Here is a 13,436-nt window from a genome sequence, read left to right as displayed (position 1 = left end):
AAGTGTTTCAGTCACAAAAAAGACTGCATTTTCAGCTTCTCAAATACATATTTACTTAAGCATTTTCCTTTAGGATAGAGCTTGACAATTGAGATCGTATGAGGCAGACAGACTGTGCCTATGGGGGTAAGGCACATTTCACATTTGTTCATCCCTTGCATTTTCCCAATTTTGCACAAAACTATTTAGACTAGCACTGTTTGTTCTTTACCAAATGGGCAGTCTACCCAAAAATACTGCTTATAATTCAAAACTCAACATAAGGCATTTTTTATTTAGGGAAATAAAGAATTCCCTCACATTGTATTTCAGTTTGCCATTTATCCCCTCAAACACAAGCACAGCCTTGCTGCCCTCCAGCACAGCATGCTCCCACCAAGTATAAAGCAATGTACCGACAACAGCTCCTCTTCCACAGCAAATTGTCATGAGTTCTAAAGAGATTGCATGTCTAACAGAGCCTGTGTAAAGCAAAGACAAGACTTCTGTAGGAGCTCCATATTTATTTGCTTCTGTATGTGTTTCTATACTACATGTGATGGAAATTGGATATCCAGAGAACAGAATAGGGGTGGGTTTTTTTCCTATTTTGGTGCATATTTATCCTTTTAGCAGGTAAAAGAGGTGAAGACCAAAACCACAAGTCAGAATATAAGAAGATATTTGGCTAACTGCTTGCAGGACAGGTGCTATTTAGCACTTTAGAATTTATTCTTTCCAAGGCAGCAGTCATCAGCACTGCCCTGAAATGGCACTGCAAGCCCAAATCCACCCATCCTGCAAAGCTCTGTGCAAGGAACTTGAATGACAGCATTATCTTAAGTCTTAATTTTAAAAGCAGATTTATAAAAAGTCACCGGTTTTCTCTCTGAAAACAGAGGGATTACAATGACTTGCACAATTTTATTGCAGTAAGCTAACTCCAGCAAGAACATAAGAATTTCAGCTTTGAACCACCTTTTCAAACTACCCTCTCCTCCAATCTATTTAGATTCACTCTAAAGGAAAAAAACCCTCCCTCTTAACATGTGCTGCTGCTCCCTTGTAGCCTAAGCTCCTCACTGTCTCTGCAATTGTCATGTGCAGAATAACTGAAATTGAGGCAACGTGAACTACTGGATACATGTATGACAAAAAGCAAAAGAGAAGCTGCTGTGGAGGTAAAGAATCCAGGCAGGGTAACAAGGCTTGTAAAACTGGCCTCATCTGGACTGGGATATTTGCTTAGCTGGCAGTACTCTCAATTGCTACAGATGATGGTGAACGGAAACACGTTACAGCTGTAAAAATCTAGGTTTAAAGAAGGAAAAAAAAAAGTGTTTTTAAAGAAACCATGAGGCAATTTTGGGTTATGATTATGAAAGGAAGAAATAAGATTTACAGGTTGAAAAGACAGAGCAAACAGGAAGAACAGGGGATGAATCTGGGCTAAGGATGTCTAGGCAGATGCTGCTGGAGCACCAAGGCACGAGCCCATGCAGCCGCACTGCGGAGAGGAGCATCCCTGCCCAACACAGCAAAAAAGGGCAGGAAAAACACTGCCCAGAGGGGAAGATGGGAAAAACAAATGGCAAAAAAACTATCCCTAACTCTGGAATGACACCTGCCAGCTACCTACAGAGATAAAAGCCATGAGGTTATCTCTGCCAAAAGTTAGAACACCCTCTGTTTTTAAAATTGCAAAGGAGGTGCATACGTTGGCAAGACTGTATTGGATCTGGGAATCTGAATTCAAACCCTAAGCATAAATCGGGTTCCAGTGCCAGCCTGAAGAACAGCCACTACAGCCCCAGCTAACACATCCACCTGTAACAGAACATGCCTTTGTAAGTCACAAAGGGGCTTTTGGTTCACTGTCAAAAGCTCCAAACACCCCACAACAATCAGGGAATATTAGGCATTAAAGGTCAAGTATCTCATTTGTGGCGCAATGCAAGGGGACAGGTTTGAGTATGGTTTTGGCACAGCAGTGTAGGTGGGCTTGGGGCAAAGCCAAGTGTTCCACATCCAAAAAAAGTCTATATAGCATTTGGAGTGAACAACTTCACCTCTAGTGGAGAGATATAAGTTTTCATTGTGGACTTGCTAACTCCATGCTTTGGTTCACAGCCCTATTGATGCTACTCAGCAGGAGCCTCACATACTGCTCAAAGCTACAGCCAGCAGTTCCAAGCACTTCCTGAAAATTATTTGGGTCTCTTTTCTTGGCAACTGATAACCTCTTCTCTCCCTTCCCACAAAACTGGACAAGCACCAAGTGAGAGTTCCCAGGTACAATACAAGAGTTGCAAATAATAGGGGTCACACAGAAAGCACTTGTGCTTGGGTTTTTTTGTTTTTTTTTTTTTCTTTTGTATACGTATTACACTTAAGCAATCAGTGAATGTTTTTTAAGAAGTCAGTGCATGTTTTTTGGAGCAGGTCTGTGTCCACTCATGTCTGCCCTAAAGAAAGCAAAATAAAGTCTCAGCATGGTTACAAATATCATTCCCTTCACCCTCAACACAAATACACTCATGGACAGATCCAGAGCCTAGAATTAGGAAGCCATAATTAAATATGTAATATAGAAGAGAAGTAAATTATTACTTCATTCATTACAACAACCAACAATGAACACAAAACTAAGTCAAACATTAGCTGGGTTATGTAAGAGCACCAGAGAAGTGTTGCAGACCTTATATGGGTGGTGTCTCTGCTTTACACACTTGTTGGACTCTTCTTCTCTATTTTGTTATATTCTCCTTGTTGGTACCTCCATGTGCATGACAAGAGTTTTCTTTATACGAGATTGTACAAAAGGTTGTATGGGCTCTAACAACATGTGAGTTGTGCTTTGAGAGAATATATCTCTTTTTTGGTCTATCACATTAAAAGTAGCCTGTGGCACTTTTAAAATGTTGAAGTAAGAAGTCAAAAGCTTCACTCAACATTTAACTATTGCAAGCACACTTTCAACCTCACATGTACCCCCTTGTACATCCTTTAAATTTTAAAGGAGAGTAAATTGCTTGTAAATAGTATGTACATATTCCCCTTTCCTCATCATTAACAGTAACTTCAAGCCTGTATCACGATAAAACTTCAATTTGGGGCTGATAGCCTGACTATATTCTGTACTATAGAAAAATTACTTACTAAGAATTATTGTCCATCTTTAAACACTCTGTAAACAGAGGCAAAATGGAGGGTAAGTAACAGATCAGGTAACTTGTTCAAAGAGAGAAACTCAGAAATAACCCCATGTAAATCAGACCTATGCCTCATATTTTTGTTGAACTATTTTACCTCTCCAGACTCTTTCCCTGCTGATGTCCTCAACTCTGCTTTGCTTTTCTTTACTATCCTTGATGAGTATCTTTTCATTCTGCAGTCTCAACATCCACCTTCCTCTGCCCTGGTATCATGCTCTCTATGTGCATTGTTGTCTTTGTCTGTCAAGGAAGTTGTAATAAGTCTGGTGTTTTTCTATGGGAACTACTTTTATACCATATTTGGAAATTTTCCCTTTTAACTAAGTTTTGTATAAAAGCTATAGCTACCACAATAGAGAAGATAATACTTTCTTCTACCTTCTCTTCCCACTCACTCCTCAGTGCTGGAAGATAGGCCATCCATGATGACCCAGCCTTTCCTGGGGTCTTCACCATTTCTCCAGGCAGACAGGCCACATCCCATTGCTCTGCAACTGTCCAAATTCTCTCCCAGACACTAGTGCCTCTGTCCCCAGACTCCAACAGAAATACTGTCTATCCTGACTTAACATTCTATGTGCAGCAACTGAACTGGCTGATGCAGCTCTCAAGTAGCTGATACTTACCGAAGAAGATTTCAGATTTCCAGCTTAAAACAGATGCCACCCAGCTTCCCTTAAACCCTCTCTTCCCTTTTCTCACAGGACAGCCTTACTCTTCCCAACCAAAGCCTCATCAACCTGCACCTTTGCTGTTCGCACAGATCATTCACATGAAGAACTGGTTTACTTTCAGCTGGCAACAGAGTTATTTCCTGCAGAAGTACAGCAGAGAAGCCTTAAAAAAAAAAAAAAAAGAAAAAAAAAAGACAAGTCCCTTCAGGATTAATCCAGCCCAGCACCCTCTCAAATCTCAGTTATTGCAATTGTACCTTTCTAGCCTCGATAGATCTTGGATCACTGGCATCTCCACACACATGAAAAAAAAGATCCTGTTAAAGCACAATTTGCCCAGTTTGTATCTTCAGGGTTTCCAGTTTTTTTCTTTCTATGGCTCTAACTCCTTGTTATTACTTTTCACATTCATTTTACAGCCTAGCCTACATCCCACTAATTATCCTTAGAGCAAAAGCAGCCCTGTCAACTGTGCTCTCCCTCTCAGCTGGTAAGGTCTCCTAGAAAACACTCACTGAGCTTTCCCCTGCACAAAAATACTGCTGTTATCTGGCCTTTCCCTACCTCTTAGTGATCACAATGTGCAGTCACCCACCAGAAAGCACTGGGCTCTGACAGGTGGAAACTGCATTTTGCCATTGACAGCTCCTGTGGATGCAATGATGGACCATGGGATGCTGCAGCAACATACAGTGGCAGGAGGCAGAAGGAATCTCACTTGAGTGGTCACTCTTAATTTAAAGCAGCAGGTCTCCCCTCTTGAGGCTCATCCAACTGTTCCTAAATGGAAATGTTAAGCTATTATGCCCATGTTACTCATTTTCCTCCAGGTCTGAACCTACAGCAAAAGGCAATTCCTCCTGGATCCACCAGGCTGAGAGGTGATGGTGAGAGGAAAGCATGTGGCTTGGGTTTCTTGCAAACAGCAGGAGAGTAGGGAATTATGAAGGATTTGAAATGTGACACAAGATGCATTTTTGATATTTACAGGGATTTCTGTACCTTCAGAGGGAGCCCTTCCCACGCAAAAGCAGAAGTGTGATGGAGAGTCTACTTTCCCAGGAACAACCAAAATAGCCTTTATGAGCCTGTTCTTTGCAAGAGGACAAACAACCTCAATCCCACACTGAGGCACTGGGACCCACTTCAGGCTTAGTATAAAAATCACAGATGTTCCTTTTTAAAACTACAAGTTGGAGAGTAAAATGTCAGAGCCTTGGACAAAGCCCTCAAATGCCAAACAAGCTTCACATCTCACACATGACAAAGCCAGTGAGTTTCAGCACACAGCTTTTCCCAACATATCTCTATGTATCACAACGCATATTAAGATTCAATCAATGCAGTCTCCCTTTCAAAAGGGCACACAAGTTATAAGCACTTATTTCCTAAGAAGAGACAGATGCTGATTACAGGAAGGAGTTCTCTGTAACAATTCTCTTTCTAAACCATCCCAATTGTCTTGCCCATTTGAAAGATGCATTTGCTGTTTCAGAAGAAAAAAGACCCTTATTATTACCAATGTCTGAACCACTAACCATCAAAATTGTTTGCTTACTGGGCACATTACTTTTTCTGCATAGCACTGCTTGAATCCCTGTAGCACCTTCCCAGACTAAGTGCCATTAACATGCAAATGAAAAGTTCACACTCCTCCTTGAGATGGTACACAATTATAGTCATAAGCTAAGGTAATGAAAGGCTCAAAACAAGACAGGTTGGTTACACATGTCACAGCGCTGCTTGCAAATCATTCTCTCCTCTAATTACCACAGCATTTCCAGGAGGAATCGATTAAAGCAATATGGATGAATGGGATCCTAAAACAGAAAAATGTACTGAATTAAACATTAATCCACCCATTGACTGTTATCAATAGATACACATATTTAATGGTATGGCCTAGAAAAATACAGAACTAAACATCTAGAAAGACCAGAATCCTGGACACTGAGGCTTTAAAATAGTCCCAGCAATAGAATATACCAAAAACATAAATTCATCCACCAGGCTATAATTATACTTTGTGTTTTGTTTTTGCTGCAAAGATGGCTGTAAGCCTATAGCCAGGCACAAAGCCAAGCCACAAACTCTGCTCTATTGACTGCTGAGGTCTCCATTAGGTGCTCCAAAAGAAATACTCGTTTGCCCACACCAAGCCTAAATATGATACAGTGCAACCTCTACTCCATGCCAGTCAATCTTCAGATGAGCACTGCCAAACAAGCATCTGAATTCAACAAGCTCCCTGCTCCTCAAAGCATTATACACACTTTAGCCCTGTTTTCTAAGAAAAACAAGATTTTACAATCATCTAACCCGGCCAAGAGGCTCAGAATTTACTGAAAGAGTGTTTTGGCAAAATTATGAAGAACGATATCATTGCTACAACTCTTTTGATCCCCAGGTGGCTGGGATGAGCCCAAAATCAGCATCCACACTGCCACTATTGAGCTGACTTCTGCTCTTGCCATTTTTTGTTTGGCTACAGATGGCTGGTTGTTCAGGACACTGAACAAGAGCAGACTTAGCAGCCATGCATTTCTTCTCCAACTGTTCCAAACACAGCTTCCAGTTCTAGCCACTCGTTTGTACTATCTGGTTTCTGGACCTCATCTACTGCTTCTGAGCTCTTGAAGCTGCAGCACTCAGCTATCAGAGGTGAGAGTGCTCAAAACCTTTCTAAAAGAGATGCTCCTGCATGGGACAGAAAAGCTGGACCACTCCTTTATTAATAAAGTGATCTGACACCTTGAGCCCTGTGCCTAGTTCCATTAGAACACTAACTGGTCTGGCAGATTATGTCATACATGGTGGCACTGTTTTATCTCACCCACCTTCAAGGAATTAACCAGAATGACCCACTTCTGACTCTGCTATCTCTCTCTAGTGATGGTGTCTGGGACCATCTAAATAACAATGTTATTTAGACAATGCAAGTTGGGCACCTATGATTCAGGGGGGAAAGCCAAGGCTACACCATTCAGTGAACAAACCCAACTGAATGCAATAAATTCTAAGCCGACATTTTGAAAAGTTATTTACACTTTCTAAAAGGATTTAGAATTAATGGGACATCACCTTAATAGTAAAGAGGGTGTGTGTTCAAGTCTTTTGGATCTTATACAAGGCAAACTCCAAGCAACTGTGCCTTTTGCCTCTGCAAGAGGAGGACATCACCGAGCCAACCACATCAGCCTGAGGAACCACTGCAAACACATTGCTGCACCCCAGAATTTGAATTGAGACATCCAGCAACACACATGCTCTGCATGAAAAGAAAACCCTGGTTGCTAGGACGGCTTGTTCTACTCTGAACAGACTGAATTTCAGACTTCAACTGAACCAGGACCACAGCATCATGAGGCCACCTTTCATGTGAGAGTCACTTGATCCAGAAGAATCAATCATGTCAAAGATAAAAATCACAATTCAGGTAGTAGCTGCTTGTTTTCTTACTTCTCTCCTTGTGTCACCTCCAACACTTGCAGAACTCCTTTTTTTCCTTTCTATCCCCTCACATCCAGCTGCACTGCAATATCCATCACAAAGCACCTCCCTGATAGCTGGTGGCTGCTAAGGCAATATTTGCACTATGGCTTACATTGCAGTTTATAAAATTCTTTGGAGCTCTTCCAAAGGGAAAGCCCCACATAAATCAAAGTTATTAGTGTCATCTACAGGCTAAGTCCAGTCAAGAATTTGCTAGAGCTCACTGTGGAGACTGCAGATCTTTGAAATACCAATAAATGTGCAGCAGAGGGGCTGAGTAATAAACTTCATTAGCATTGCTGGTAACACTTTTCTTCAGTGGCATACAATAAATCACTGATGAATATTCAGGGCAGCCCTCTGAGGTTATCTCAATTTTATGCATGGAGGCAACCAAGAAACAAAGTTTAAAAGGATCTTACCTATAAACACAAGAGAGATGCAGAATTCAATTGTCTTGCCTTCAAAGTACAAAAGATGTAATTTCTAGAGGAAACCATGAATTATATAAATTGATTTGCAATGAAAGCAAGGAGACTGTGTTTCCCCAAAACTACTAATGGCTATTCCTACCCAAGTCACAGCACTGGTCACTCACATTACAGTAACACCTACAGACTGTGGGAAACTGCACGTTTTTCACTGTAGAAAGTGAGAACTAACAGACAGAAGTCCTATCCCAAAGACCTTATAATGGATAATAAAAATCTATACACAAAATACAGGAACAGCCATGCAGAGATTAATGACTCAAAAACTGCATCAGAGAAGAACAAGAAATGGATCAACCCTCCAGAGTATGAGGCAGACATCAATAAATTCATTAGCTAAGCATCACCCAGCATTGCCCAGGAGATATATTTAAAACCTTCCTCTGTATCTCCAAGAACTGAGGTCATCAAGCAAAACGAGAAATATTGTGAGAGATGTGCTAAGAAGACGGAAAGAATTTTTAGGTAGTTTCACACATTTTCCAGCAAGAAGCCTGACATTTAAGCAGGATGACCTGGTTACTAGTGGCTACTCCACAAAGTGATGCATCACACTCTCCCCCACAATGACTGACAGCTGCAGTAAACAAACAATCATTCACACCAGGTTCTTCCTCCCTGTGGTGACAGCTTTTGCAAAACTGCAGAACTTAATGAGATACTTTATTTAATATTTATTTCACAATCAGCCTCATTTATTCTAACAGAATTAGTTTCAGCCCATAGCGAATGTTTTCCTTGGTTATTTCATTGTGCAAATCAATACTCAATTTATTTTGAATTTCTTCAGTCGCAAATTCTTAACTAGGGGGGATTTGTTTTAAATGTGCCTTTATTTATTATTATTAAACACCAGCTAACCATCCACATGGCTGCAAAATGAATCAGCCTGAGGATGCTATCCCAAAAAGCTAACCTAGCAAAAAAGATTAATTTTAAGACAGACTTATCCAAGCAGTTTCCCAATCCAGAGGCACAATAGATCAGAAACAACGCTGATATAAATGTGATGGCCCTTGACAAAAGACTGGATACTCACAATGAGCAAGGTGAAGTTACTCGTGATGGAAGCACACTTGAAGGCCAGGCAGCAGCTTGAGGAGGAGCTTTACAAGCTCCCCATACTACATTTACATCTGCAGTAGAGAATTCAGGAATGGTCCATAACAACCACATATAATGGCACAGGACAGGGCAATCTCCAGCACAGGGATGTGACCCAGCAGACAATTCTCACAAGCCATGCTTTTGAAGACATTTTTGTCAGTGCTTCCTAGAGACACATAGGGACCAGTGACCTGCATAGCTAAGTGCAAGTGCACCAAGACACAACTTTCCTGCAGAACTGTGACAACAGAACTGCTACTTAAAAGAAAAGAAAAAAAGATTCCCTAGTAGAGGGAAACACTCTACAGTAGCAAAAGTCATTTACAAACATAATGGAAATACTGAGAAGTACCTCAGAATTGCAATATGGATATATTTAAGTTTATTCTCCATTTTTGGGTGATCGGCAAAGAGACAGAATTTGGAGTTAACAACTGCTCAAAGACACTGATTGTTTCTGCACTGAGCATACACTACATCCCTGCACAAGGTGTTCAGGGCATGCCAACCACAGGTCACAACACAAGATGAGACTTCACTCCTACAGATCCCACAAAGCAGTTTCCATCCGAGCCCTATGCTCACGCTTCCTTCTCCTAAATAGGTCGAGCAGAAATCCTCCAACCTGGAGTTAAGAGCTCAACTTTAGACTCCTGTTTGCCTGCTGAAACTAAAGAGTTAACAGAAACCTGTGTTTATCTGGGGGTTTTCTAGGTGTGCACACATACATCAATACAAGCAAAATGCTATTACCACATTTTAGAAACGTGAATACTGCTGACTTCAAGGGAATGGGCACATTTCCCTTTTTAGAAGGAACAAATTGTTCAGAACAAGGACAAACGCAATAGAGAAATCAGGCACGGACTCTGCTTCTACAGTTTCAAGCTGCTAGTTCATGTAACTCTGACACAGTCTTCATATATTTGGTTTTTTCAATAGACCCAACATTGTTCCAAAATTCCCTCCTAAGTACTTAACACTCTCAAGAGCAAATATTTACAGTAAGGATTCTTATATGTGAGAAATTAGAGGGTACCACAATCTTCTGTTGGCTACAGACAGAAGACAGCTACTGCCAACAAGGCTGGAGTAATTGCAATGATGCAGATAGTCACTGCACTTGAGTGTATTTTAGACAGAAAATATGGAATTAGCTGCAAACTGTGTCAAAACATCCCCTTTAGAGTAAAAGCACTTTCTGTAATTATGCCACAGAAAAAGGGATTACAGAGAAGAACAGCAGAGCCCAAAGCCATCATCACACAGGCTGAACTTGCTGCTACATCTCCAGTGAACCAGCTGACTGTTCTGATGTCCTCAGCAGTCCACAGAAACACAGAAATCCCAAACCTGCCCTTACCTTTTTGTGACAGCTAGAGATTTCTCTAGTCTTTTCTGGGGTTTAAATAAACTCATTACCACAGGTTTATCTGAATTTAGACCTTTTCTCCACAGGACATGTTGCACCACAAACTTCAGGGGGGATGCAAGAATAAAAAGGCTAATGTTATTTCTCTTAACCTTCTTCTCAATATGCAAAAATGAACTGACACCCCCACAGCAATTTCAGGCTACCTGATTCTCACCTCTAAAGATTACTTGTCTCAGGATGGAATAATCTGAGGTCTCCAGAGGACTAGCAGGGATACCAAAGGAGCCAGGAAAGCTTTTTCAAGCCTACATTTTCTTTTCAGGTATTTGTGTTAAAAGCTGTAAGGCAAGAACAACAGAAAAATAATTAAAATAATTATTTTTTTCAAGGAGCAGTTGTCCTCCCTCTCAGTTAATAAAGTTCAATAGGTACTATAATAAAGTCTCAACCTCCAGTGTTGGAGAAGAAGGAATTTGCAACTCCCTACTACCATCAGAAAGCAACAGGACAATAAGACCACACAGAATGGAGATGCCGTAGTGGATTTCTTGATGTCAATTCAGGTTATACAAGGTTGTCTTATCATGTTTTTAAGTAAGGATGTTATTTTCAGTAAATATTCCCATGCAGCCCCAACTGTCATGAAAACACCACTCTTTAGGCCCTAGAAACACCATGAAGAAATTCTCACTAATTAGACACAAATCTGGCTTTCTTTAAAAACTGTTAGATGAAAAGCCTTGACTGATCTGTTTTCCATTTCTCCAAGTCCAGGCAATGAAACTTAAATCACAGAGAAGTGCTAATGATTATTTTTCAAGTCCGCTTTTCATTACTGAACGCGTTCTTTACATATCAAACCCAAAATCTCTTTTCTAATCCTGGCAGTCCTTTAAGTTTCCTTTGATTGGTTGTAAATCTGAATGCTGGCATTCACATCTCAACTAGTGGCCTATGTCCCAAGCATGGATCTGGGACTTTTCTGGAGCACAGATTTTTTCTGGATCTCTCATCATGCTCATATTTATGGATAAATTACTATTTGGAGCAAAAGAAAGCACTGAAAAGACAGGAAGGTTTGACAAGTTCCTGTGCCTTAAGTTTCATGTCTCATGTAGGGTGATCTACTAACCAGACACAAATTCTTCTACTCAGCATCTCTAATAATCTGTTTCCTATAGGCATCTCATCTTCTTCAGTTAAAGTCTCCATTTACTCCTCAGATTTATTTGTAGTCTGGGAGTATCCAAGCTCCTGAGGGTGCAGCTGGGGTGGCTGCATTGGAGCAAGAGGCTCAGGCAGATGGAAAACCAGGGAGAAAGCAGCTAGGAACAAGGACATTAGCAACTCCCCTGGAGCTGGTGCTGTCTCTTCAGCGACATCCCACTAAACAGTGAAACATCCTGTACAACCCCACACAGTTTTGTCAGGGCTGGAAGAGCACTATGGACAGCACTGAAGGCTTTGGGCTTCTCTGGTTTGGAGAAAAGAGGTGACCTCATTGCTCCCTGAAGCTTCCTGAGGAATGAAAGTGGAGAGAGAGGGGCTGATCTCTCTTCCCCCTCGTATCCAGTGATAGGATGCATAGGAATGGTTCAAAACTGCACCAGAGAAAGTTCAGACTGGACACAAGGAAGTATTTCTTTACCAAGAGCATGGTGAAACACTGCAACAGGCTTCCTAGAGGAACAGTTGATACCCCAGCCTGTCAGTGTTCAAGAGACATTTGGACAATGCCCTTAACATGTTTATGGTCAGCCCTGAACTGTTCAGGCAGCTGGACTAGATGATCCTTGTAGGTTCCTTCCAACTGAAAATATTCTATTCTAACTGCTTGATTACTCTGGAGAGAGGTCCTATCCTTCCACAGCCAGGTAACAGGGCAATCTGTCCTGCCAAAGCAATAAAAGCTATTTTTTTTTTTTTTTTTTTGGGCTGCAAGAATTTTGGTTCAAAACACTCAGGAAAGCACATGCAAATGATTGTTCCTGTGGGGGATGCGAGACTCTCACACGCAGTCAGATTCATTTTCTGCACTGTTCCAAAATTATTGGCACCAGGGCTCAGCACCAGCCTACGGGATGGTAGTTCCATGACAATTCTCTTTTACAAACAACAGCCTGGATTTATATCAAGAAATACGCCCACTTTAAATGCACACATGCTGCCCTTTGAGAAACTGAGTTTTTGCTTAATCAAAAAAAGCAGAGTTGAGATTTTGGAGCCTTCATTGCAGAGGAGAAGCAGCACAGTGCAGCAGTGGGTTGGGCTGCTGCGGCCCTGCATGAAGTCCCTCTCTCTATGGAGGGCATCCTTAGCAGGACACAGTAACCCAAGCACTGCTTGACTTCTGTACTTTGGCATCTCTAACACCTCTTTTTTTTTCCTCTCCTTTTAAATTCAGCCTGCAGGATACAGTCTTTTAAGAAACCATACACAAGCTCATCTTTTTTCATGCCAGCAGAGCCTTTCCTCCCTTTCCTCTTCTCTCTTTCCTTTTCTCATTACTCTTTTCAAGGTCTAAAAGAAAACACTATTTAGATACTTAAAGGTTACAGTTAACTTTTTAGTTCAGCAGTACTCAAAAGACAGTATTTCTGCTAAAAGGAAAGAAAATAAACAGGGTATCCTGTGATGTTTAAAAGGACAGCAGCAGATTTCTGTGAGGCCTTACTGAAGGTTTTCTCCTCTGTTTGTACAAGTATTCCCTAATTATCTCAGGAAACTAATAGCTAGGTTAAATAGGTTTTAAAGAGGTTTAAATTTTGCCTTAAGTATATTAGGGAACAGTGCACCTCTGCAGTGTAGTGAAAGCAGTAACTCCAGGAGAGGTGATATGACAAATAGCAAGTGAATCTCAAGCTGTTCACAACCTAAATATCTCTCCTCAGCTCAAAGCAACAAAGCTCTCTAATTATTTTTATCTATGCAAGGTGAAATCAAATGACATTACAACACAAATCTCACTAATACCTTATGCAGGGCCAATGTTTAATAGCACAGATTAGTTATGAAACTACTGCAACAGCAACAGACTTCAGTGTGGTCTTGATTGTTTAAAAGCTGACAATGATTTTAAGGGACAAGTTTTATCCTTGTTCTG

General features: G+C 41.0%; 1 protein-coding gene across 2 annotated transcripts in view; it reads right to left on the bottom strand.

Annotated features, from left to right (window-relative positions):
- The window catches only part of RAB30 (RAB30, member RAS oncogene family), a 48,852-nt gene that overhangs the window by 31,308 nt on the left and 4,108 nt on the right, over positions 1-13,436 (bottom strand). Inside the window, exon 1 of one of the 2 annotated variants that reach the window (XM_066572356.1) lies at positions 10,548-10,650. The exons of the other annotated variant lie outside the window; for it this stretch is intronic. The gene's annotated coding sequence lies outside the window, so the exon portion shown is untranslated. Of the gene's footprint in view, positions 1-10,547; positions 10,651-13,436 lie in introns of those variants that run through there. 2 annotated transcript variants of the gene reach the window in all.

The sequence above is a fragment of the Molothrus aeneus genome, chromosome 2 (assembly GCF_037042795.1).
Source record: "Molothrus aeneus isolate 106 chromosome 2, BPBGC_Maene_1.0, whole genome shotgun sequence".
Classification (NCBI taxonomy): Eukaryota; Metazoa; Chordata; class Aves; order Passeriformes; family Icteridae; genus Molothrus; species Molothrus aeneus.
This window is presented reverse-complemented; position numbering and strand designations above follow the sequence as displayed.